This window comes from Crotalus tigris, unplaced genomic scaffold (genome assembly GCF_016545835.1).
Source record: "Crotalus tigris isolate CLP2741 ecotype Arizona unplaced genomic scaffold, ASM1654583v1 scf7180000019942.648020, whole genome shotgun sequence".
Taxonomy (NCBI): Eukaryota; Metazoa; Chordata; class Lepidosauria; order Squamata; family Viperidae; genus Crotalus; species Crotalus tigris.
In genome coordinates, this window is record NW_024097781.1 from 149293 (window position 1) to 173942 (window position 24650).

Consider the following 24650-nt stretch of genomic DNA (forward strand, 5'->3'; position numbering starts at 1 on the left):
AGCATTGACTCAGCCTTCCATCTTTCTGAGGTTGGTAAAATGAGGACTCAGATATGCTGACTCTGGACAGAGGGTTGTAAAGGACTATGAAGCAGCATACAAGTCTAAGTGCTATTGCTATTAAAAATGGTTTTAGTGTTTTTAATTCTACTATATTTTTTGTAATTGTTAAACTGCTCAGAGTCATTGACTGGCAGCCATATTGGATGGGTGGATGGATGGATGGATGGATGAGAAAGGGGAACATGGACAATAAAGAGAAGGCCACAATCCACTTGTGCACGTACATTCATTTCATAGTAAGATCTTGGGTTTCAGAACCTGCTTACATGTCATTTGAAGGGAGCATTCATTTTTGCTTGGATGCAGACAAGCACCTTCCACTCCTTATTGAAAACAACTATTAAAACTTTACAGAATTGAAGTTTAAGTGAAAGTCACATCAGTGAGAAGACTCTTTATTCAGTGATTATCTCTGATATTAATGGATTAGCTAGCAAATCAAACCATCAACTGGCATCTTTCATGACCGAGTAAAGAAAGCACTGACTTTTTATCAATTATGTATATACAATTGTTTATATAAAGGTATTATAATTTGGGAAATCATAATTTGGGAATTTTTAGAAGCATAATACAAAAGATGAATTCTGTCTGTTCAGTATGGAGTCAACTTACCATGTGCTTTTGGAAATACTAATGAACCACACCTTCCAAAATAGATGTTTTTCACAGTGGAATCTAATGCTATCAATAGGAAATAGTAGTAACCCCCCACCCCACCTCCTGAGACTGGCCAGCACGAACAAAAAGTCATTATAGTTACAGTATATATTCTCTCTAGAAATTGAAGTGATACATTTCTCAATATTCTGGGAAACACAATGGATTTTGAAGATTTTCCAGAGGTATCTGCTTGGTCATTTGGTAAACAAACTGATGGGATTAGACAGACTCTTGATCTGATATAGAAGATCTGTTTTTAAAGGTTCAATAAAAGGATGGCCTTATGACTGTGGACATATAAAACTATGAAGAAACTTGCAGCTCCATAAACTCCATCCCATTATATTTGCATAAACTTTAGTTGCCAAAAGCCACTTTAATGCCTGAAGTATTTATAATACAAGATAAAAGCTATTTAATTGGGGATGAAGTGAAGTAATTCCCATATAAATATTTACATTGTTATAGCTGATTTGTTTCTCCATATTACAAACATTACATTTTTGGTAGCATTTGAAATTTTAGCCTCATATAGCCTTCTAATTTCCGAGAGTATTTGTGTTTTAACTTCCTAAATTCTTGAATGTTCTCCCAACAACTGATCTGTATATTGAGATCAAATGATGGTACCGGTCTGATTTCTTGAACTTTTTATGAGTGTAGCCATGGTACAATATAAGATGATGATTCCCAGAAAGGCTTGAAATTTGCTATGGCACAGACTTACCATATATTAGGAATGTTTCTAACAGTGTGATCATAAAAATATAAATATTACCATGCTAGAAAATCTCCACAGGCTGCAGAATCTGTAGGTGGAAGAAAAAATGTGCAACATTTTGTTAGTAAGTATTGGCATTGATCAGTCTCTGCTCAGCCCAAACCTATTTTTACTTAAGTTAATGTAAAAAAAATGTAGATGTATTTATGGAAGATATGTTTCCTTAATTAAAAAGTCAGTAATGGCTGATTGAGAATACTGAAGGGTAAATTAATACAAGATGTACAAACCAACTCCACAAGAAAACTTTCAAGGATTTTACTTACTGACCCTACTCCTTGGCTTTATATTTTTTTTCTTTTAATATTTACAGCTTTGATAACACCAACTGTGTTATATCTCAGTTTATAAACAAACATATATTTGGCTACAGGGGAGAATCCACTTTAGCTAGCTCAGGAACCAACATGAAAAGATCAAAATGCTGTGCTATCTCTATAAATATTTAGTTGGAAAATTGAGGATAATATTTTATAAGAGCATTTAATAAGGAATCATTATAAAAAACTTAGCTTGCTGCCAAAAAGCACTGTTTTGAAATGTTATCTTTCTGATTGTAATTTAGAATATAAAACAACAAAAATAAAGTTCTATGTATGGGACATATAATAGAAAGTTCTCTAGTAGGTTTTTGTTTTTAAAAAATGAGTACACATTTACAAGATGAGGAACTGTTTTTATGCTAAATCAGTGGACAACATTGCATTTCTAAAAGGTAATGAGAACACTAAATATTTACTACTTCTTAAAAGTCACCACTAAGTGTCATGACACTTTTAGAATAGCAGCAGTTGAAAATCCAATGGGAAGTCCATTATAATGCGTTTCTATTGTATCTTCATCACCATAACCACTACCATTGCTATTACCATCACAGATCAATCCATTGCAGAAGGAGGCTTCTGCAGCTGCTTTTACATTGCTTTGAGACCATGAAAGTCCTTTCAAGTTAACAATAAAATGACCTACATTGGTGGTGTCAAACTGCCAGCCCACGGGCCGGATGTGTTACATGGAAGTCGCGCCCACCCCAACTCCAGCAAGGGGAAAAAAGTCACAATACATTGTGACACATCACATGACACAACGAGTTTGATAACCTGGACCTACATCATCTGCCCAACATTCCTTTTAGATGTTTTCTGGGATATTGCCCAAAAAATTCTCTTTTCATATAAAGCACTTAAAAAATGTACACTGACTTGCCTTGCACAAGAAAAAGGGATCATTTTTTTCTCTTCATTTTATAATTTATTTTTAAATTGGCATTTGCTGACACCTGCCAGTGATCTTGTTATTCTGTTATTCTATGTCACATTTATGGTTTAACCCAGCAAAAAAAAAAAAAAAAAAAAAAAAAAACCACTTACAGGGAGGAAGCCAAATCATGAGGTCAGATGAAGTCCAGAGTCACCAAAACCAAGAAATTATTGAAATCTAAAAGTCAAGAGCAGGAAGGCAAAGGCTTCTGTATTTTGAGAAAAGAGCAAGCTGAAAAAGAAAAGAAAAGAAATCCTTTGTTTCTGACACTTTTCAAAGTTACTTATAAAATCATTTCTGATGTGTATCCCTGGCTAGCATATCTTTTAATAATTACTAGACAACCCATGCCCCAATGGCTGATAATTTCAGAGATATTTCCTTACTTAAACAGAAAAACAGAATAATCACAGATGGGCAAAAAACAATGACAGCAGGAGAAAACTCCAACTTCCTGTCAACTTTCCCATTGAGTTTCCTTATGGACAAGGAAATCTTCTTCCCTTCCCCTTTCCTCCCCCTCACCACTCTCCCTTTCCTTTCCCTCTCTCCCCTTCCTTTCCTTCCTCTCCTCTCCTCTACCCTCCCTTTCTTTCTTTTCCTTTCCCAGTAGATAAATAAGTGACTGCTGCTTGGAGGGGTGGAGCAAGGGATGTGGGAGTGGCCAACTTGATGCAAGCACAAAGAGATTGATGGAGAGGGACTACTCCATTGACTTTCTCCCTTTAAGTTTCCCACAAGACTTTGCTAGTGGGAAGGAGGCAAGGAGCATTGGCAATCATATTAGTTCCTTCCGGGTTCCCAATCAACTTTTGGGAAGCTGTCAAAGAATGTTGAAAATAAGGATTATGTGACTGCAGATGACCACAGCAGTGCCACCATGCTGAAAAGCAGCAGTTCCACAGGGTTGAAGTGGCCAAACATTTTTTTTCAAATTTCATTCCTTAAAGAGTAAAGGGCCCATTTGAGGTACCTTGGTTGACAAGATTTTGCCTTTTGGTGTACCATTTCATCCAACTGAAGGCTATAAAGTATCAAATAGACACAACAGTTTTAGTAGTACATAGATAAAACTGCAGCCGGATCTCTAGTTTTTATTCAGGGGGGCATTCAATCTCATAGTCTGCATTGTCAAATGACTTTCTCTGACCTAAGGGAAATTTCCAAGTTTCTCCTCAACTCCCACTATAATTTTCTCTTCTCAATCACTACACTTTTTAAATCTCATCTTCCAGAAGATACAAGCCTGGGGGTATTTGCTCAGGTTGATCCCAAAATTCCTTCTCTCCTTCAGATGAGGTATCCTCCAAAATAGGTATGACATAGACTCACACTGTCTTTCCTTTTCTTAATGTTTTAGAGAGTGGTAAAACACTCAGCTGTAAGTTTGATTTTGATGGGATCCTTGTATGTTTCTATTACATGTAGGCATCTGTGTACTGAAAGTGAAAAAAAAATCATATAAGCTTATTAAAGAGTTCCCATATATGAATTTGTGGAAAACCTAAGTCTAACTTGCTGCCATGGAAGTCAGATGAGGCTTTTTTTTTAATGGGTTTGTATTATATGGTGGATTTTTAAAATTTTTGTAAGGTTCCTGGAGTCACCTATATGTGATCTAATCAGTTATATAAATTTGTTAAATAAATAAATAAAATATAGGAACTGAATAGAATAAATTGGATCAGAGGATACTTTCCTGGCCTAGCTTGTTCTTTTCAAATGATTTTGAAAAACGTTCTCCCAACAAGGAGAATACTTGACTTTCTTTTGAAAGAGTGGATATTTCTTTCTTGTTTGTTTCTTTTTTAGCTAACAGGCTCCATGGCCTGGAAGCATTTGAAAACTGCTGCTTTGGGGCATAGTCAGCCAAGATTCACCTTTTCAAATATTTACTATAGAAGAGCATTTCATTTTCAAGAAGGCTAATGTTCATCTCACTTCTCAGTTTAGGGGATTACCTGTCTCTTCCCTGTTCTGAGAGAAAGTTCTATGCAGATACCAGATTAATAAACCTCCAAGGCCCCTTCCAGCTCTGTTCTGATTCAAAGATACTTACCTTGAGCTTTCTTTTTTTAATAGCAAGGTTTATGTATTATTCATGCAAGAGGATATGTGAATATTTCAAATATAAATACACTTTGTTAACAACCAGTGCTAACAACCAGATGACTGCATTTCATTCCCCAGCATTCAGTCAGAACTGAGGATGCTTCTTGAATAAGAAGCCAAACATCTTCGAAAAAAACAAAGAAAGTCTAGTTGCCTTTTGAAAAAATATCTTTGGGTATTTCAGACTAACTTTTTCTGAAATTATGCAGCTGCCTCCACATATGACTACTACACACCTACCTACCATCAGCTCTTTATATACAGTTTTTCATCCAGTTATACATAGATTCCAATCAAATGTAATAAATATTTGGCCATATCAAAGCTTCTCGGTGTAGACATCCATGAACAAGGGATGTCTAATTCAAGCCAGCAGGATACCCATAGTTGAATGGAGCAAATGACAAGGGGCATGTCTTGAAAATCCCATGATATAATTCATGTGTTAATGTGTTCATTTTAAAAAAAGAAAGTAGCCTATTAGCTGGAGCAAAGAAGAATAACAGTCATCTGCAATTCACAGAACACAATTTGGCAGCTCTCAAAGAATATTTACTTATTCTTCTAAAATATTAATCACCTGCTTTTTAGAATAAACCATTTCCAAGGTGACTTCAAGCAATCATCATGAAATATAAATAAAACTCCCAAACAATAAAACTATAATACTAAAATTAAAAATAAATAAGATCTAGCTGTAACACTGAAAAGCACATCCCGCACAATCAGAACATTTAAACCTAACAAATAATTGTAACTAAAATCTTACTATAAATTGAACAACCTATTTTTTCTTTTAGAAAAAATACCTTCTGTGATAAAGCAGCCTTTAAGATATCCAACGAGGAGCCTGATGTATCATTATTAGTGTACTCTACAAATGTATCATTGTAAAAATGTACTCATTTCCACCAGGCAAAATGCACTACAGTGATATATGAATAGGTATTGATATTGATCTGAAACTGTGGAAGAGTCCCTTATGGAACTTAGTCTCAATCAAATAATAATAATATATCAAGGAAGCACTGGAAATAATAAAGCCACAAATAATAGCTATAGCCAGGAAAATCAGTGGATATGAAGCTTGAATTGCAAACTATAGGCAGAACCTCCAATTTCAATCCAATCAGAAACGTTTCTACCAATCCATCAATGGAGAAACTGCAATGAATTCCTGACAAGGAAGAAACAGTGCAGTTCTGGATGCAGATATGGGATAACCCAAAGAAATACAACAAGCGGCTTGGTTAAAAGAGGTGGATGCAAATAAAACAGAATTTGATATGAAAGAACTAGTAATAACAACAAAAATGGTAGAAAAAAGAGCAAGGAAAATCAAAAATTGGTCAGCACCAGGTGAAGATGAACTGCATGGGTTTTGGTGGAAACATCTAAATGTTTGCTAAGCAGTTCAACAATATACTACAAGGAGGAGAAATTGAAAAATGGCTAACAACTGGGAAAACCTACCTAATAATGAAAAATCCAGCAAAAGGGGCAACACCAGGCAACTACAGGCCAATTACCTGCTTACCAACAACTTTCAAATTACTAACTGGTGTGGTAGCTGATGCAGTACAACAGCATCTAGTTGAAAACAATCTCTTTCCACCTGAGCAGAAAGGAAACCGCCCCAATAGCAGAGGAACAAAAGATCAACTCCTAATAGACAAACTGATCTTGGAAAACTGCAAGAAAAGGAAGACCAACCTGAATGTGGCATGGATTGACTACAAAAAGGCATTTGACTCTCTGCCATATGACTGGATAATCAAGTGTCTAGAAATAACAGGAGTCAGTAGAAACATCAGAAAATTTGTGCAAAGATCGATGGCACAATGGAAGACACAGTTGCAGATCAATGGTGAGAGACTGGGAGAGGTTAATATCAAGAGAGGAATATTTCAAGGAGATTCATTGTCACCATTACTATTTGTTATTGCACTGTTTCCTCTGTTAACAATACTGAATAACTCAGGACATGGCTATCAAACATCAAAAACATCTACCAGACTATCCCATCTCCTTTACATGGATGGTCTGAAGCTGTATGGAAAAACATCATCTGGAATAGAATCGCTGCTCAACACTGTCCGTATATATAGCCAAGATATTGTTATGGAGTTTGGCTTGGACAAATGTGCCACACTTACTATCAAAGAAGGAAAAGTAGTGAAAACTAAAGGAATCAAGATGCCCTACGAAAATAACATTAAGGGTCTGGATGAGGAAGATTACTACAAATACTTGGGTATCCTTCAAGCTGACAACATCAAGCACACTGAAGTCAAGAAAAAGATTAGAGGTGAATACATCAAGAGAATGAAGAAGATCTTAAAGTCCAAACTCAATGGAGGAAATACCATAAAGGCAATCAACATCTGGGCAATTCCAGTCATTAGGTACATAGCTGGAATAGTAGACTGGACTCAAGCAGAACTAAAAGCAATGGATAGGAAGACCAGAAAAATAATGACAATGAATCATGCTCTTCATCCATGCAGTGACATTGACAGACTTTATCTACCAAGACAAATAGGTGGGTGTGGAATGCTACAAGTACATCAGATGGTTGAAGAAAAAAAATGGCTTTGGAAGAATATCTGAAGAACAATGATGAAGATGCACTGAAATTAGTATATCAGGAAGGCTTACTGGAGAGACCAAACTGGCCTACAAGAAAGACCAAATGAAAAACAGAATAGAGGCATGGGAAGACAAAGCACTACATGGCCAATACATTAAAAAAATAGCTGGGAAAGCAGATAATAACAAGACCTGGCAATGGCTAAGAGCAGGAAAATTGAAGAAAGAGACCGAGGGACTAATTCTGGCTGCACAAGAACAAGCCTTAAGGACAAATGCATATAAAGTCAAAATTGAGAAGACAGCAACAGACAGTAAGTGCCGCCTATGCAAAGAAGCTGAAGAAACAGTGGACCACCTGGTAAGCTGTTGCAAGAAGATTGCACCGACTGACTACAAGCAGCGGCATGACAAAGTAGCAACAATGGTGCATTGGAAGATCTGCAAAAAATATCATTTGCCTGTAAGCAAAAACTGGTGGGATCATAAAATAGAGAAAGTCATAGAAAATGATAAAATTAAAATGCTCTGGTACTTCAGAATTCAAACAGACAAGCACCTGCAACATAACACCCCAGACTTAACAATTGTCGATAAGAAAGACAAAAAAGTCTGGATAGTGGACGTGGCAGTGCCTGGAGACAGCAGACTAGACGAGAAAGAACTGGAGAAGATAACAAAATACAAAGACCTACAAACAGAAATAGAAAGACTGTAGCAAAAGCAAGCAAGGGTAGTACCAATAGTCATAGGCTCCTTGGGTGCAATCCCAAAACAACTGGAGCACCACTTGAACACCATTGGCATTGACAAATTCGCTATTAGTCAATTGCAAAAGGCGGCCTTATTAGGAACTGCTTCCATCCTGCGAAGATACCTGTAATACCATCAAACATCCACATCTGCCTATCCCAGGTCCTGGGTAAGGACTCGATAGGTAGACAAAATGCCAAATCCAGTCTGAACATCTGGCTGACTGTGCAATGATCCATAATAATGAAGAGGAGGAGGGACCTTGGAGGTCATCTAGTCCAACCCCCTGTTCAGGCAGGAAACCCTATATCATTTCAGACAAATGGCTGTCCAGTCTCTTTTTAAACACTTCCAGTGTTGGAGCATTCACAGCTTCTGGAGGCAGATTGTTCCACTGGTTAATTGTTCTAACTGTCAGGAAGCTTCTCCTTAGTTCTAGGTTGCTTCTCTCCTTGATCAGTTTCCATCTGTTGATTCTTGTCCTGCCTTCAGGCGCCTTGGAGAATAGCTTGACTCCCTCTTCTTTGTGGCAGCCCCTGAGATATTTGAACACTGCTATCATGTCCCCCTCGTCCTTCTCTTCATTAGACTAGACATACCCAATTCCAGCAACCCCTCCTTGTATATTTTAGCCTCCAGTCCCCTAATCATCTTTGTTGCTCTTCTCTGTACTCTTTCTAGAGCAGTGTTTCTCAACCTTGACAATTTTAAGGCATGTGGACTTCAACTCCCAGAATTCCACAGCCAGCATTGCTGGCTGTGGAATTCTGGGAGTTGAAGTCCACATGCCTTAAAATTATCAAGGTTGAGAAACACTGTTCTAGAGTCTCAACATCTTTTTTACATCGTGGTGACCAAAACTGGATGCAGTATTTCAAGTGTGGCCTTACCAAGGCATTGTAAAGTGGTATTAATACTTCACATGATCTTGATTCTATCCCTCTGTTAATGCAGCCTAGTACTGTGTTGGCTTTTTTGGCAGCTGCAGCACACTGCTGGCTCATATTTAAGTGATTGTCTACTAGAAGACTCCGAGATCCCTCTCGCAGTTGCTACTATTGAGCAAGATACCACCTATACTATACCTGTGCGTTTGTTTTTTCTTACCTAACTGTAGAACCTTCTGTATCTTAAGCCTTTCTTCTGATTTAAATCTTTATAGGGTAAGCCCATCAACCTGGTCCAGAAACGTGAAATTTCTGAAATACCACTGAAAAGTTTGTTCAGGACTATTATATGGTGGCACAGTGGTTAGAATGCAGTATCCAGGCTAATTCTGCCAACTGCCAGCAGTTCAATTCTGACTGACTCAGCATTCCAGTAAAATGAGGACCTAGATTGTTGGGGGCAATATGCTAACTCTATAAAGCGCTTAGAGAAGGCTGTAAAGCACTATGAAGTGGTATATAAATCTAAGTGCTATTGCTATTACAATATCCAAGCTGCAGCTGTAGAAGGTAACATATTAAGTGGGTTTTACATTTTTTTTGCTGCCCTCTAATGGTCATCCAGATTTTTTCAGCCCAAATATGGTAGCCCTACGCACAAAGGGCCTGTCAGCCCTTTGAAGTAGCACAATCAAGAAACAGGAATCCTAGGATTTTAACAAATAGTTTTTCACTTGGAGTGGCAGAATAATAGAAACTTGAAAGTCTGTTAGTGTTTGTCTGTCTTCTCTTATATCAAATAAAATCAAGGCAGGATTATTTTGAGTATCTTTTCTTCCCTTTTTATTGGGACTGAGCAAACTTTCCTGAAAATCTCCCTTTAATAGCTCATTCATTTCTTCTCCATTGCCAAAGTTGGTATTATATCCTTTATATTATCCCATATCACTTGTGTATGAATTAATCAAGGTAAAATCATTTTTCCTGATTTGGGAAGTCATTATTAATTGCTAAAAAAAATCACTGTTTTCCTTACTGCACTAATTCTGGGAAGATTAGAAACCATCACTCAGGAAAGTTTATTATAGGCACAGACCAATTCATTAAAAAAAAGGAGACCAGCTCTAAATTAGCAAATAATATGAAACTAAATAATTATAAAACTGCTGCAGTCAAAGTACAATGTATTTACAAAGAGCAAAATTCAGCAACATTCAGAGATATAGAATCACACTTGTCAGATAATTGTAACTGTAAATAGAATGAATCCAGACAGCCTCAAAGCTTCCTGAATAGAGAGGGAATTATTAACTTTAACTGAACTTCTTTGTAATAAGGGCAATATAACAGAGCATAATGTTTGAATAACTCCTTCATTATAGAAGCAAAGTCTTTGTTCAACAGAATATTGCAAAATTTCTGAAGGCATTAAATCTTGCCAGAATTAAGTCTTTTTAGAATTTTGGAACTGCTATTTGGCTTAAATGTCTAGCTGGCTTGAAAAAAGGGTATCAATTATGCAGTAACACATCTTTGGTATGGCAGTCAAATCTAATTGGCCTTCCAAATTCTTGGCACACTATTTAAGGATTAGTAGTATGTGCTCATGTCCCATTATCAGAACTACATTGGGGGAAAAAACCGTAACATTTCAGTTACTCATGCAGTGTCCTACCTTAGAATGAAACAAAACCATCAGTTAAAACTGTGGGTTGGGGCAAGCCCTCAAAGGAAAGGGAGAATATAGCTTTTGCTAGTATGGGAAGGGTAAATTACCATACATGAGTTTCAATTTGGCCATTCTGGCCTCATGGTACAAAACCATGTTAAGAACACACCATGAAACCTCTTGAAAATCTTCCTTAAAAATTCAGGCTATACCTTCTCTAAGGGAGTGAATAGAAAGCATGGCCCAAATGGACTTGGAATAGATGATGTGTTCAGACTCTGGCTTAAAATATTTTTAGTGCAGCAAACATGAGTAATGTATCTCTAAATAATAGAAAGATTGCAAAGCCATTGCTGATTTCTCTGCATTTTGAGCAACATATTCTACTATATTGGATTCGTTGGATTTACAGTAACATGGAACACTATCTTAGACATTGAAGATTTTAATCCATTCAACCGGGTATCTATTCAGTTGCCAGACATGAATTTTACAAATACTTAACAAACTGTTTTTGTGCAATTAATTTTGAGTGCTTCTATGCTACAATATGTGCCTAAGGCATGCAAGATTTGCTTAAGGCCATTAGGCATCTGAAATAGCACCACAGCATGATCTGCATATAAGAGGACTGGAATATGTGTATCTTTCAGTTTCAAGAATTGGAGCTGGATTACTCATCTTGGCCAACAAAAAACTAATATAAACATTAAACAATAGTGGCATCTATATGCATCCCTACCTTAACTGTCTGCCAATAATCATATTGTTGATTTAATGGTGCTGAATACTGCACCTAATATTTTAACTGGAACTCTCTTAGATGTAAGCAGAAGTTTACACCATGATTCAGATTAATAGATTTTTAAAAAGAATCAGTAAAAGCCAAGTGTAGTGTTGATCTTGGCTTAAAAGCATACTTTTTGACCACATGCTGTAAAATAAGTATATAAACGTATAAGCTAAATTAAACAGCCAGCCAGACTATCAACTCTCTTCAGCCAAAATGGTCACTGATTCATCCTACTCTAGGAATTGGTTATATAAATACCTAGCATACAATGTCCTCATTATGCTAAAAAGATTAATGGGTTGGTAATTAGCAGGCAAATCCTAGTTTCCTTTTTTATATAGAGATAAGAACTATCAAAGCTAAATCTGAGCAAGGAGTCAGAGCAGGGGTCCACCAGTTAAGAATATTCTGAAGAATTTCTGCAGTGATGTATTCATTTCCTAGGGGTCTTGAGGTTTGAAATGTTTAATTAAATCTACTGTTAGAGGGGTTCAGTGTGGGAACACCCTCCCATTGAGCTCCAAGTCGGCTCAGCTGGTTCTTCCTGAATTACTTAATATGACTGAATAGATCCTCATATGCTAATGCTAATAAAAAGATGGAGAACAAGAAGGATTGTTATTTGGATGGGAAAATGGTGCCAAATGACAGACAAAATTACAATGATTTCCTGAGAGCCCGTTTCTTCTTGACTCAACTCAACACTTTTACTGCTGCTTCAGAAACAATAAATCAGGGACAGGATACAAAATTGAATCATGTTTATTTTTTCTATTTTTTTTTTTCTAAATTCCTTCCTAGCCTCCTAAAGGGCTTGTGTTCAAACCAAAGTTAGGAGGTTGGGGGGTACAGAGATAATACTGACTGGAGAACTGTTGTAATTTGATAAAATAGTACCTCCACCTACCCTCAAGTAAGACAGATCAAATTTAAGAGGCTGCCTCCAATGTGTTTTAGAAATCAGGTTATTTCTGAGATGCTGTCCACTTCATGAAAATTAACCTTCTATCTATATTTGTAAGCCTTATGGCCAGTTTTAAACCAAGAGCAGTATAATTCAGCCTAAAATCAATTGTAAACTTTCATTAGTATAATGCCTTCACTTAAACTGGATTAAATCTCATAAACTGGACAATTCTGCACTAAACTGAGGTTTCTGGCATCAAAGAGGTCTTGCCCATAACTTAGCCAGAAACAAAAATGGGTTACTGTTATCTTGTAATTGTTTTGCATGGTTCTCATACTTTGGAAAGTCCATTTTGCCAAAAGCTGACATTTCTTGGCTGTAAACTTCTAGATTCGGCTGTAAATTTCCAGGCGACCACTAGATGGTAGCAAAGAATGTTATGCATACCACTGCTACCATCTAATGGTTGTCTTATTTTCTACAGATAGGGTAGCCCTTACTTTGTCTGAGGCAAACAACTTCCTCATCCTGTCACTCAAATTTCACAACAGGCTATTGTGAGCTAATTTGTATGCTGATGTTAATTAGTTGGGTAGGTAGGAATAGGTTTCTTTAAAAATGAAATGTCTTATTGTTGAACAGTTCTTGATTCTTCCAACAAGCTATCTCTTTAATTTATGCAGAAGTGGAGTGGAATATAGGAATGAAAAGGATTATACAGTAAGAAAAGTTTCTGTATACACATATTTCTCAAAAAGAAATATGTGTATACATACACACACAAGTTTTCTTTCTTTTTGAGAGCAAGGTTATTAATATTATACCTAGATTCATCAATACATATTTATTTTATTTATTTATTTATTACAATTTATAGACCGCCCCACTCCCGCAGAACTCCGGGCGGTTTACAATAAAAACACAACATAACTTAACAAACAAACAATACAATGACATTCATCCAGGGGTCAGATTTTATAAACCCCAGACCTGCCGGAAAAGTCAGGTCTTAAGTAGCTTGCTGAAAACCAACAGGGTGGGAGCGGTCCTAATCTCCAGAGGGAGCTGATTCCAAGACGTAGGCGCCATCACAGAGAAAGCCCTCCCCCACAGCCCTGCCAAATGGCACTGCTTGGCCGATGGGACCTGAAGGAGGCCCAGCCTATGTGATCTAACCGAACGAAGGGAACTATGAGGTAGTAGGCGGTCTCGCAAATAGCCTGGCCCTGAGCCATATAGAGCTTTAAAGGTAATAACCAACACCTTGAATTGGACCCAGAGACCAATAGGCAACCAGTGCAGCTCACGGAGGATAGGTGTAACATGGGTGTACCGAGGAGCACCCACTATCACTCGCGCAGCTGCATTCTGGACCAACTGTAGTCTCTGAATACTTTTCAAGAGTAACCCCATGTAGAGCTATATTCCCTAAGGCAGGGGTCTTCAACCCCCGGTCCATGGACCAGTACCGGGCCACAGCATACCAGCAACCGGTCCGTACAAACAAGCAAAGCCCCATCCATGAGATGCAGGCAGCACACAAAACCATGTGCCCTCCAGTCTGTGGAAAAAAGCTCTCTCTATAGAACCGGTCCCTGATGTCCAAAAGATTAGGGACCTCTGCCCTAAGGCATTTGGAAATCTCACAGTATTTTAAACTGCTTATTTTTTATTACTTTTTCAGCTCTGTGTTCCCACCAATTGGGCATACCATACTGGCATATGATAATTTTTACAGATGTTCCAGTGAATAATTTTGGCAGGTGTGTTGTGTTATCGTTTATAATCAGTTTGTGTGATCCTGCATGAGTTGAGTATATGTTTTACTGTTTCCTCTACTTCTTTCTGCACTTTGAAACATTTGAAAAAAAATTCTGTACTGGGTGTGATTGCATTAGTTTCAATAGCTTGCTGTTGAGTAGCCAAAATCAAGCCCTCAGTTTCTTTCTTTTTTTAATCCTCCAGTTGTAATCCATTGCCAGTTTTATCTCAATCCATTTTACCCTCAATCTTTTGTAAATGTTGACCAAATAATGCTTTTCCTTGTCAGCATTCTGTTCTTGTTTTTATTATGATAGTCATGCTTTATTTCCTATACATTCAGTAAGTAAGTTCCAATTTTGAACTTGCAACAATGCTTCTTCTTGGCTTTCTTTTACATAATCAATCAATGCATGCTTTTATTCTTTGACAGTTATTTGATTTAAACTAAATCTCTACCTCCATTTCTTGGAGAAAGTATAATCTATCAATATAATGACGAAGATACAATGCATAGTGAGCAATCATTAGTTTTCTTGTTTTTCAATCCAAACTGTCCAGTTCAGCTTCTGTATCATATCAAACGTATGGCCCAGGTGTTGAGGGCTTTGATGGGGTATGCACCATTCAATCTTGTCTTTAGCATTATTACTACTACTACTACTACTACTACTACTACTACTACTACTACTATTATTATTATTATCGATCATCGCACAGTCAGCCAGATGTTCAGACTGGATTTGGCATTTTGTCTACCTATCGAGTCCTTACCCAGGACCTGGGATAGGCAGATGTGGATGTTTGATGGTATTACAGATATCGTCGCAGGATGGAAGCAGTTCCTAATAAGGCCGCCTTTTGCAATTGACTAATAGCGAATTTGTCAATGCCAATGGTGTTCAAGTGGTGCTCCAGTTGTTTTGGGATTGCACCCAAGGAGCCTATTACTATTGGTACTACCCTTGCTTGCTTTTGCCACAGTCTTTCTATTTCTATTTGTAGGTCTTTGTATTTTGTTATCTTCTCCAGTTCTTTCTCTTCTATTCTGCTATCTCCAGGCACTGCCACGTCCACTATCCAGACTTTTTTGTCTTTCTTATCGACAATTGTTAAGTCTGGGGTGTTATGTTGCAGGTGCTTGTCTGTTTGAATTCTGAAGTCCCAGAGCAGTTTAATTTTATCATTTTCTATGACTTTCTCTATTTTATGATCCCACCAGTTTTTGCTTACAGGCAATGATATTTTTTGCAGATCTTCCAATGCACCATTGTTGCTACTTTGTCATGCCGCTGCTTGTAATCAGTTTGTGCAATCTTCTTGCAACAGCTTATTATTATTATTATTATTATTATTATTATTATTATTATTATTATTATTATTATTATTATTAGGCTGGGACTAGGTACACCATCAAATGAAACTGTCCTACGTAATTATAATTTCAGAAAATGAATCCTACACATAAAAACTTTTTGTACCTTGAAATAAAATATATAAAACTGATTTTACTACAGTGCAATAACCTAATATGCTTAATGTCTTATTCTGAGGTAAATGGCTATAGGGTTACAGCTTTATTGACATTTCATTATTGTTAACAATTTGAATAATAAGTCTGATAAAGAAAAAAAAGTCTGAGTTTCCCTTTGCAAGAACTTGATCTTTTTTCCTATATTCTTTCCTTTAACAACTATCTGAAATACATCATTATGTGAATAAGGTTTATCATATTCATAATCCATAAACATTTTCTGTATCTTTTCCAAGACTGCCATTTTCTATGGCTTTCACACATAAAGCTGTTTTATTTTGCTTCTATATTTATCTGCATTATACACATTTTCTGAATTTTTAAAATAAACTTTTTTAAAAAAATCACATTGAAATTATATACATGTGCGTGTGTGCATGTGTGTGTATGTGTGTATGTAAAGAGAGAGAGAACAACTCATAAGTTTTTTTAATTAAACATTAAAATTCAACAATAAATGCAAATAGTGAGATACACTATAAACATACAATGGATTCTAAAATGTCTTGGAGTTACAGTTTTTCAATATTTCATTAGTTATTTATAAAATCATGGAATTTATTATATCATTTTTAAAGGAAAAAGCAAAAAAATTACTATTAAACCTTTAAAAAGTTAACACAGTATAAATTATTGATTAAAATTTCAAACTATAATAAACTAGATCAAGACTAGCTATCTAGTTTCTAATGAAACTAAAATTGAAATAGAGTGGTTTCCAGTTAGAAGTGAATTCTACATCAGATTTACTTTTTAGACCAGAAATTATTCTGGATATTGAAAGATATTTCCATAATTTAACCATTATTCCAAGAAAGAAATCAAACATATTTTCCAATAAAAATGTAGAATATTCTTTAAGTACTTAACACATATAAAGGTAGTTCATTTTACCTTAAAGAAATACCTTAAAGAAATACTACATTTCAGTAAAAATATTGCTGGTTGCAATAGGAATTCTACTTTTAAAATTTATTTTTAATATGAATCATTTTATAAAAATTAATCTTTATAGCATTGTCACCAAATATGAAATATAAGACTCAACCTCTTCATTGCATTTCCTACATTTTTTTAAGATTAATTGTTTATTTCAATGATCAAGACAAGTATGATATATTGTGATAGAACTTCCTATACCAATTTTCTCTGAAATAGTATTAGTAGTATTTTTCATAACTTTAATTCACTGGGTTTACGCTTCATGGAAGTCATGAAATTATACTCAGACAATTGCACAACTTTTATGAAGTGCTAAAACAAATTAGTAACTAAATCACAATATTAGTCTAAAAAATGTTAATCAGATCATTTGTTATTGGACTTCATAAGACGAAATTCCTTAAGTATCCCTAGCAAAAGACAAAGGGTTTGGTGCATCATTAGTGGTAAGTTAGGTTTGTTAAAAGAATTCAGTAAGTAACCACTGAAACAAAGCTATAAGTCAGGGGTGTCAAACATGCAATATAACATGACGTGTCACAACGTATCGCAACTTTTTTTCTATTGCTGGCAATGGGGTGGGTGCGGTTTCAACAAGACGCATCCAGCCTGCGGACCGGCAGTTTGAGTAGTTATAAGTAGTTTCAATCATAGAAGATGTCTACATTTTATTCACTGCTGATGTTACCTAGTTTGATAATGAAATATCTGCAAGAAAACAACCAAGCCGATAGAGCAGCAAGGATTCCACAGGTGATCACATGACAAAACAAAGAACAAGAATACCACCAGTTTATGAACTAATTTGCCTAGTTCAATAGATAATATAAGGATTTCTTTGGAAGCAAAGGGAAGAAGGGGTAAGGGACAATAGGAGAGGCAGAAAAGAAATAAACAGCTAAAGAAACATGAATGTGGCATGCCAAAAGAGACCAAGAGTAAAGCAAAGGATACACTTATCTAACTACGTAGAAACCTAGAATAGGAGAAATATTTTTAAAAAGTACAATGAAGGCTGAGGTAGAAAACATTCATATTCTGCTCGGAGATATTCTTATTGGCTAATTTCTTTTAGAAAAGCCAATTCTTCACGTAGAGATAAGATATTCTTAGTCATGCTAAAATCATGGTATTTATAGAAAAACTGCACAAAGATTTTGTTTATATGGTTTTATCTTTTTCTATTTTCTGTGGATATAATTTACTTGGACTTCAGTAAGGCATTTGATAAAGTAGATCACAACCTACTACTCGATAAGATAGAAAAATGTGGTTTAGACAACATCACCACCAGATGGATTTGTAGCTGGCTGACCGGCCGTACTCAACATGTGGTCCTCAATGGAACTGTACCTACATGGAGGGAAGTGTGTAGTGGGGTGTCCAGGCCTAGTGCTCTTCAACATCTTCATCAATGATTTGGACAAGGGGATAGACGGGGAAGTCATCAAATTTGCAGATGACACCAAGCTGGCAGGAATAGCCAACACTCCAGAAGACAGGCTTAAAATACAGGAGGACCTGGACAGACTTGAACACTGGGCACTATCTAACAAAATGAAATTCAATGGTGAAAAACGTAAGGTTCTACATTTAGGCAAGAAAAACCAAATGTACAGGTACCTTGCTCAATAGTAGTAACTGTGAGAGGGATCTCGGAGTCCTAGTGGACAATCACTTAAATATGAGCCAGCAGTGTGCTGCAGCTGCCAAAAAAGCCAACACAGTGCTGGGCTGCATTAACAGAGGGATAGAATCAAGATCACGTGAAGTATTAATACCACTTTACAATGCCTTGGTAAGGCCACACTTGGAATACTGCATCCAGTTTTGGTCACCACAATATAAAAAATATGCTGAGACTCTAGAAAGAGTACAGAGAAGAGCAACAAAGATGATTAGAGGACTGGAGGCTAAAACATATAAGGAACGGTTGCTGAAATTGGGTATGTCTAATTTAACAAAGAGAAGGATGAGGGGGGATATGATAATGCTCCAATATCTCAGGGGCTGGCAAAGAAAAGGGAGTCAAGCTATTCTCCAAGGCTCCTGAAGGCAGGACAAGAAGCAACAGATGAAAACTAATCAAGGAGAGAAGCAACCTAGAACTAAGGAGAAACTTCCTGACAGTTAGAACAATTAACCAATGGAACAACCTACCTCTAGAAGCTGTGAATGCTCCAACACTGGAAGTTTTTAAGAAGAGACTGGATAGCCATTTGTCCAAATTGGTGTAGGGTTCCTGCCTGAGCAGGGGGTTGGACTTGATGACCTCCACGGTCCTTTCCAACTTTATTATTGTTATTGTTGTTGTTGTTGTTGTTGTTGTTATTATTATTATTACATTTATATGCGTGGGTTTTCCTGGTAGCATCAAACAATTTGAGCTATGTTGTTCACAGCAATACAGCATTAACTTTACCAACGTTATCCAGTATAGCCTTTACAAAATACAAAAGTCTTATACTGTGTACCTTCCCAGAGTTTTCCAGATATGCCCAAAGTCCAACCTTTAACATTTACCGGTCAGGAAATAAAAATAACTTACCAAGCCATTTTTTCCTTAAAAAAAAAAAAGGGGGGGGGGTGGACTGTTAAATGAGAAAACCCTTTCCTAAACAAACATTGTGTTGCAATGGTACAATAAAATTACAGCACCACTGTTTTAGTTAGCAAGTGTAGCATAGCTATCAATATATCAAAACAAATCACAAGATGAGTTTTTTTTAAAAAAAGTAATAGAAGTGTTTTGATATAGAACAGGATTTCTTTTGTCTTTTTAAAAAGGCAATCTTAAAAGCTCTTCACTGCTATTATGCTATACACTTAGTTAACACTTAATTGACCTTATTGTAAAATGACTATCACTTTTTCTCATGCTAATCATATGACATTTATAAATGTCAGCACCTTATCAGGTCTAAGCAGCCTGGATTTGGTGTCGTATAATCACATTTTTTATGTTTCCCTTAATACATGGAAAAGAAAAAATATTCATTTAAAAATAATTTTTCACATTGAGTTCTAAATGTTCTTATTAATGAACCGTATAATGTATAAAGTGAGAAACAATAATTACAAATTTTGTATGAGATAATAATAAAACATGTTAACATGGTACATTGAATGTAAAAACATCTCTTTCAAATCTTAATCCTTTCATTAACAATTTACAGCTTTGAAATATAAATCTCTAAATACCTCCAATGCTATTTTAAACTTTAATTTTGGCCATCTTTTTTTTTAAATCTAAGACATGTATTTAAAATTATAAGGGCACCATTCATGAGTCACCTTATTATTTCCATTCTAAAACATCTTAATTTCAGAATTTTTTAAAAAAGAAATAATCATTAAATTTGCTGTAAACCAGAGGTCCCCAACCTTTCTAGGTTGGCAGCTCAGAGGGAAAGGAGGAGGCAGGCATGGGGCTGCATGTGTGCATGCAATGCAAACGGGAGTGCACAAGTGTGTGCATGTGAGAAGGAGTTACGTCCTATCATATTACCATTTTATTTATATTTAATTCAGATTTTATTTTATGCACACCTAAAATAATTTCAGAATATTAAACAAAGGCTACTGAGCCTAGTCAAACCAGTATTAACTCTCATACCTTGCATTAGTCCTCACTCCTATGTCCATCTCACATAAATGACTCTGCGTGGCTTACAATAAAAGAAATAAAAAATAATTATTATTTTTTTGAAAAAAAATGTCATAACAATTTCATTTTAACAATTTCTGAAGCATTTCAAATCATCATTTCATTTTGTCAAACACTAAAAACATCTAAATGAATCTGACCACAGCATTCAAGAATTTATATCCCTAGTATCTATTTAGGATGTGTAATAACCACAAGATGTTGTTGCTGTTTTGAAATCCATTCAGATTATTCAGAAAGCAGCTTTATTTGGCTTGTACTGCTTCAGAAGCTTTAAGACTCATTGTGGATATAATCAGAAGCTTTCTTTGAAAAATTTGAAGATTTAAGCTTTGTTATTGACTACTGCTAGGGAAGTAATAAAGGCTGTCATCTCTGTACATGCTGAATTAAATACACAGAAGAACAAGCTCTGCTAAATTTCAGACAAATAGAACGAAGGGGCTATGGCAATTGCCTTTAAATTGGGGCTTCTTTACAAAAAAAATGCAAGCAAACTTAATTCTTGGCAAAATTAGATAAAATTTACAGATATACCAGTCTCCTCCAGTCCTCCATTGCATTTAGTCAGGAATCCAAAAATAAAAATCAGTTGCAATATACTGACCTTTTGTACAAAGTGCTTTTAAGGTTGTGTTTCAGGAATGGAAAGTTATCTATTCCTCCATTTTTAATGTTCTTTTGTGGGCCTTCTCTTTTTCTGTAGGAATCTTAGATGCTCCCAAGTGAGATAATAATAATAATAATAATAATAATAATAATAATAATAATAATAATAATAATAATAATAATAATAATAATAATAATGACCCCCAGTGAGGCACTACCTTGACGTGGTTGTGGGGCTTGTGTACTCTGAGGAAGATGAGAGCTATGCCAGAGGTTCAACCATACTGGACAGGTCTCATCAGAGGAGTCAGACAAAGAGTGTCTCTCCCATAAAAAATATGGTGAGACGTAAATTTCAGAATGCCATACCGGCTCGGACGTCGCCCGGGTTAACAAGGTCCGCACTAGATATTGGAGTTCCTGGATATCTGGTGAAAAATGGGTTACAGGACTCAGGACTGTTGGCTGAGCAACCAGGGCCAGCAGCTGCAGAACTACTGGAAGAAAAGGTGTTTACCCGTCGCAGATACACAGTGATGGAAAACAAAGAAATAATGATCTGTTACTACAGATCAAGTCCAACAAGAAGAGGATATCTAAAACGAATGCACCAGTTCTGGAAAGAACAACATCCAGAATCAGAAATAACAGAACAGAGACTAGCAGATCAACGCCGATTTATAACACGAAATAAAGTATTCACAGAAACAGAATTGGACGAACTGCAAAGGTTTACCCAGGGCAAAGAAATCAAAGCCTTACCAGAAGTAATCCAGAATGTAGAGGCAAACCAGGGGGAGTTGGCAGTGAAGGAATCCAGCAGAGCTATACAACTGTTCTCATTTGGAAACCAGGCACCTCTTCCTCAGAAAGAACAAAACCCTCTAACTAAAGAAATAAAAGAACTGAAACAAAGAATAACTGAGCATCTAGAACAGCACAAAAACAACAGAATAAGGCTACCTGCATTGAAGCTTGTTCCAAAGAAACAGCTAGCACAAGCATTAAAAGATGCAAATACTGCAATATCAAGTATAAGCACCAATTCACTGCAAGAAACAAACCAACTAATGTACAGCACAGCTGCAGTTATAACTGAATACCTGGGATGCAAAATCAACAAAGAAGAAAAACAAACAAACAGTGCACCAGAAAAATGGAAGGTTAGACTAGAAAATAAGATCAGCAAGTTAAGATCACATGCAAGCAAGCTAGAACAGATGAAAGAAAAGAAGCTGAAGAACAAGAAGACCAAAGAATACCTAATCAAGAAATACCACTTAGAAACAAGGAAGATCAAGGAAGCACTGGAAATAATAAAGCAACAAATAACAGCTATAGCCAGGAAAATCAGTAGATATGAAGCTCGAATTGCAAACTATAGGCAGAACCTCCAATTTCAATCCAATCAGAAACGTTTCTACCAATCCATCAATGGAGAAACTGCAAGGAATCAGTCAGTACCTGACAAGGAAGAAACAGTGCAGTTCTGGAAGCAGATATGGGATAACCCAAAGAAATACAACAAGGATGCGGCTTGGTTAAAAGAGGTGGATGCAAATAAAACAGAAGTTGAAATGAAAGAACTAGTAATAACAACAAAAATGGTAGAAAAAAGAGCAAAGAAAATCAAAAATTGGTCAGCACAGGTGAAGATGAACTGCATGGGTTTTGGTTGAAACATCTAACTGTTATACACCCACTCATTGCCAAACAGTTCAACAATATACTACAAGGAGGAGAAATTGAAAAGTGGCTAACAACTGGGAAAACCTACCTAATAATGAAAAATCCAGCAAAAGGGGCAACACCAGGTAACTACAGGCCAATTACCTGCTTACCAACAACTTTCAAATTACTAACTGGTGTAGTAGCTGATGCAGTGCAACAGCATCTAGTTGAAAACAATCTCTTTCCACCTGAGCAGAAAGGAAACCGCCCCAATAGCAGAGGAACAAAAGATCAACTCCTAATAGACAAAATGATCTTGGAAAACTGCAAGAGAAGGAAGACCAACCTGAATGTGGCATGGATTGACTACAAAAAGGCATTTGACTCTCTGCCACATGATTGGATAATAAAGTGCCTAGAAATAACAGGAGTCAGTAGAAACATCAGAAAATTTGTGCAAAGATCGATGGCACAATGGAAGACACAGTTGCAGATCAATGGTGAGAGGCTGGGAGAGGTTAATATCAAGAGAGGAATATTTCAAGGAGATTCATTATCACCATTACTATTTGTTATTGCACTGTTTCCTCTGTCAACAATACTGAATAACTCAGGACATGGCTATCAAACATCAAAAACATCTGCCAGACTATCCCACCTCCTTTATATGGATGATCTGAAGCTGTATGGAAAAACATCATCTGAAATAGAATCGCTGCTCAACACTGTCCGTATATATAGCCAAGATATTGTAATGGAGTTTGGCTTGGACAAATGTGCCACACTTACTATCAAACAAGGAAAAATAATGAAAACTGAAGGAATCAAGATGCCCCACGAAAATAACATTAAGAGTCTGGATGAGGAAGAGTACTACAAATACTTGGGTATCCTTCAAGCTGACAACATCAAGCACACTGAAGTCAAGAAAAAGATTAGAGGTGAATACATCAAGAGAGTGAAGAAGATCTTAAAATCCAAACTCAATGGAGGAAATACCATAAAGGCAATCAACACCTGGGCAATCCCAGTCATTAGGTACACAGCTGGAATAGTGGACTGGACTCAAGCAGAACTAAAAGCAATGGATAGGCAGACCAGAAAAATAATGACAATGAATCATGCCCTTCATCCACGCAGTGACATTGATAGACTTTATCTACCAAGGCAAATAGGTGGGCGTGGAATGCTACAAGTACATCAGATGGTTGAAGAAGAAAAAATGGCTTTGGAAGAATATCTGAAGAACAATGATGAAGATGCACTGAAATTAGTATATCAGGAAGGCTTACTAACTACTGGAGAGACCAAACTGGCCTACAAGAAAGACCAAATGAAGAACAGAATAGAGGCATGGGAAGACAAAGCACTACATGGCCAATACATGAAAAAAATAGCTGGGAAAGCAGATAATAATAAGACCTGGCAATGGCTAAGAGCAGGAAAATTGAAGAAAGAGACCGAGGGACTAATTCTGGCTGCACAAGACCAAGCCTTAAGGACAAATGCATACAAAGTCAAAATTGAGAAGACAGCAACAGACAGTAAGTGCCGCCTATGCAAAGAAGCTGAAGAAACAGTGGACCACTTGGTAAGCTGTTGCAAGAAGATTGCACAAACTGATTACAAGCAGCGGCATGACAAAGTAGCAACAATGGTGCATTGGAAGATCTGCAAAAAATATCACTTGCCTGTAAGCAAAAACTGGTGGGATCATAAAATAGAGAAAGTCATAGAAAATGATAAAATTAAACTGCTCTGGGACTTCAGAATTCAAACAGACAAGCACCTGCAACATAACACCCCAGACTTAACAATTGTCGATAAGAAAGACAAAAAAGTCTGGATAGTGGACGTGGCAATGCCTGGAGATAGCAGAATAGAAGAGAAAGAACTGGAGAAGATAACAAAATACAAAGACCTACAAATAGAAATAGAAAGACTGTGGCAAAAGCAAGCAAGGGTAGTACCAATAGTCATAGGCTCCTT